The 4,114-nt window shown below is 31.6% G+C and overlaps 1 non-coding gene across 1 annotated transcript; it reads right to left on the bottom strand.

Moving 5' to 3' along the window:
- Nucleotides 1-652: 652 nt before the first annotated feature.
- LOC113199040 (U6 spliceosomal RNA) lies at nt 653-757 on the bottom strand. Its single transcript, XR_003302917.1, has one exon. It is a non-coding gene; the product is annotated as a U6 spliceosomal RNA (small nuclear RNA).
- Between the last annotated feature and the right edge of the window lie 3,357 nt (nt 758-4,114).

Below are 4,114 nucleotides of genomic sequence, written 5' to 3'. Positions count from 1 at the left end.
TGAGATAAAACATACACCCCATAATTTTCTGAGTTTGACTTATTTCCCTTAACATAATGGTCTTAAATCCCATACATTTTCCTGTAAATGACACAATTTCATTTTTCTTTATAGTGGAATAAAAATTCACATTTTCTTTATGCTTTTCATCTGTTGATGAACGCCTAGGCTAGTTCCATAGTTTGGCTACTGTGAATTCTGCTGCTATTAACATGGATATGCATGTATCACTGTAGTAAGATGACTTAAATTCTTAGGATAAATACCAAGAGTGGTACAGCTAGGTCTTATGGTGGTTCCATGCCTAGTCTTTTTAAGAACTTCCATACTAATTTCCATAGTGGTTGTACTAATTTACAATCCAACCAAGAGTGTAAAAGTGTTCCTTTTTTTCCACATCCCCTCCAGCATTTATTATTGTTTATGTTCTTGATAACCACCATTCTGACAGGTGTGAGGTGAAATTTCAGTGACGTTTTGATTTTCATTTCCTGGATTACCAGAGATGTTGAACATTTTTTTTCATATATTCGTTTGCCATTTATATTTCTTCTTTTGAAAAGTGTTTATTTAATTCATTTGCCCATTTATTAATTGGCTTATTTTATTTTATTTGCTGTTATGTTTTTTGAGTTAAAAGATATGATTTTTAAAAAATATGGTACACTTCATAAATTTGTGTGTCATTCTTGTGCAGGGGCCATGTTAATCTTCTCTGTTTCATTCCAATTTTAATATATGCTCTGCTGAAGCAAGCTCAAAAGACATGATTTTTTTAAAAGAACTTAACAAAATTATTCTAAAGTTCTCTTGGAAAATGAAACATGAGAAGAGGCAGAAAAGTTTTGAAAAATAAAACTATTGATGAGATACTGATTATAACAGACATTATAATATGTTATAAATTTGCAGCAATTACAGAAAATTTGTAGCAGTCAGGAATTAGACAAAAATCAATAGAACAGGACCCAGAAATAGACCTAACATATAGGAAATTATAAATTATTCATCAAATGTCATTTATTGGATATTTACCTAGCGTGTGCCATTGATCTGATCCCTAACACCACAAAAAAACAAGAAGAAACAAATAAAACCAAACAATAAAAAAGTTGTTGTGAAAACTTATTAACAATTTTGACAAAAATATATAAAACATTAAATTAAATTCCTACCTCTGTACTTATGCCAAAGTAGATTTTTTTATGGACCAAACAATCAGTTATTTATTTATTTATTTATTCATTCATTTATTTTTTATTATATTTTATTTTTTGGATCAGTTTTTAAAAAATGAACGCAAATCAGGATACAAAAAGAAAACATGTGAAATGTTCAAGAATTCTTGTGGAAGAGAAAATCTAGAAACCACAAAGGAATTTTAATACATTTTATATAAAATGATTTTTATATCTCCACAAGAAAAAAAGAAAAAAATTATTTTTAAAAATATTTATTTTTTAGTTCTAGGTGGACACAATATCTTTATAAAACCCAGTGCCTCATGCATACTAGGCAAGTACTCTACCACTGAGCCACAACCCCAGCCCAAGAGAAACAATTCTAATAGGAAAGTATCGAAAAGGACACAAACAGGCAATTCACATAAAAAAGCAATAAATGACTAATGAACATAAAATAAAGAAGTGATATATGAGGAATATATTTCATCTATAAGATTGACAAAGATTAAAAAGATTGTTAATGTATGATGTTAACAAGAGTATTGGAAAACATTCATTCTCAAAAAAATGGACTGATGTAAGTAGAAACTTGTACAAATTTTCAGAGAAAATTTATAATTATCTATTAAAACTTAAATACATGAACTCATTAACCCAACAATTCCACTTTATCCTGTAAATATTCCCATAAATATGAATATATATAGAAACACACATAACATAATCATTGCATAGTTTGTAATCACTAGAAGAACTAACAACCAAATGTCTATTAATAATATGGCTCAGTGTAGAGCACTTGCCTAGCACCTGTGAGGCATTGGGCTTGATCCTTAGCACCATATAAAAACAAATAAATAAAATAAAGGCATTGTGTCCATCTCTAAAAAATATATATTTTTAAAATAATTATATAATTATGCTTGTGTGTGTGTGTGTGTGTGTGTATGTGCGCCCACACACACACCTATGCAGTGGTGCTAAGGATGGAAGCCAGGTCTTTGAGCGTGCAAATCAAGCACTGTATTACTGAGCTATATCCTGAGCCTTAGAAAGTTTATAGAACTTACTAAGTGAGGAAAATAACTTGAAGAGCTTATATTTAGTATGATCTCATTTTTGTTTAAAATACCCAGGTTCACCCAAACACATCTATGCACAGACTCAGGCATATATGCTTGAACAAGCAGAAAAAAATACAGAAGTATACATAAGATATAGTTTAAAATTTACTAGAGTTAATAGGGACTTGGTTTGGGAGGGAAAGAACCTTTCTTTCAACTTTCTATGTTTCTGAACTATTGACCAAGATCATGAACTTCTTATTAAAAAAGAAGAACACAATCAATTTCTAATAAGTAATAGTTGACAAACTAATGAAGATGGCCTAGTTAGACATATTCATATTATCAGTCTCATTTCTTGCTTCTTGTCTCATGCTGCTATAACAAAATAGATACACTGTGTGGTTTAACAGCAAACATTTATTTGTTAGGATTCCAGAGACTGGGAAGTCCAAGATCAAGGTCTTAATCTGGTAAAAGCGGCGGCTTTTGTTTTATAAAGACCATTTTCTTCCGGTATCCTCACATGAAAGAGGGTGAAAAATGAGATCATTTCATATATTCTCAGCCTCATTTCTTGTCACTCACCCATGCTCCTTCACCAAGCCATCCTTCTACACTTTTGCTTCTATAATGCCTTTTGCCTGGAATGCAATTTACATATTTCTCCAAGCCTGAACATCTTTCAAGAACTGGTTGAAATGTAAATCTGAGACTCTCTCTGATTCAGCTTATGTAATCAATTGGCATTTGCACTGCTGTGTCCCTGCAAATATTTTAATGCCCTTTGTCACACTTGCCTTTTAGCACTTATTTCATTGTTTTGTAAGTTTGTGCATTTACATCTCTTTTCTCATTTATAATCTTTTTAGAAGCAGGAGGCAAGCCTTATGCTGCTGTTATCTTTTGGGCTGAGACTAGTACTTACTTCACACAAGGTTTTCAATACATGTTTTTTAAATGAACTATGAAAATTCAAGTTCATTATCATTTATTCAAGGGGACACTACTGATTTTAACTAAGGCAGACATTTATAGTATATAGCATTATGGTGAAGTGGCTAAGAATATGGGTTGTGGAATATGGGTTGGGTTTAAAGACTGATGCTTCTACTAATTAGCTGTTGACCTTTGGTCAAATTATTTATCTTCTCTGTTCTTCAATTGTTTCATCTAATACTAATATATACCTCACAGAACCATTAAATGACATAAAAATATCATATCAAAAATATCAGCTATTTTCAGATATCATAATCATAATCATATTAGCATTTGGCTTTGATCACAGAAAAATAAGTAAAAATGCTCTAAATAGATAATTTTCCTTTCCTGATTTCAGTACCAACAACAAGTAGCTCTAAATTAGATTTTAGAGGTTTTCATTAGTTCCAGTTTAGATAATAAACAAATTACTAATTTTTGTTAAACCAAACAATCAGTTTGTGGTACTGGGGACTGAACCCAGGGGTATTTTACCCGTGAGCTACAGCCCTACCCTTTTTTATTTTTTGAAACAGAATCTTACTAAGTTATTGAGGTAGGCTTCAAACTTGAAATCCTCCTGACTGAGCCTCCTGAATTGCTAGGATCACAGGAGTGCACCAACATGCTCAGTGTCAGAAAATTCTTCCCAACAGAAGCAAAATTTGTATCCAGCAATGGTCTCCTTTATCCTTAAGAGTATACTTGGGTCATGAGTTACCCTCAACCACAGGAAGCCAGTTGGACAACTGACCTTCACTTCTTCACTTCAATTTTAGTGCCTTGAGAAAGATGTTATTAATTTCTTCCAATAGGCCCCATTGCTTACCACCTTGCAAATAATAACAATAGTAATAATGATAACAATAATAATAGTTCTTT

This window comes from Urocitellus parryii, chromosome X (assembly GCF_045843805.1).
Source record: "Urocitellus parryii isolate mUroPar1 chromosome X, mUroPar1.hap1, whole genome shotgun sequence".
In the NCBI taxonomy this organism is placed as follows: Eukaryota; Metazoa; Chordata; class Mammalia; order Rodentia; family Sciuridae; genus Urocitellus; species Urocitellus parryii.
Note: the sequence above shows the minus strand (reverse complement) of the source record. Positions and strands in the feature narration are given on the sequence as shown.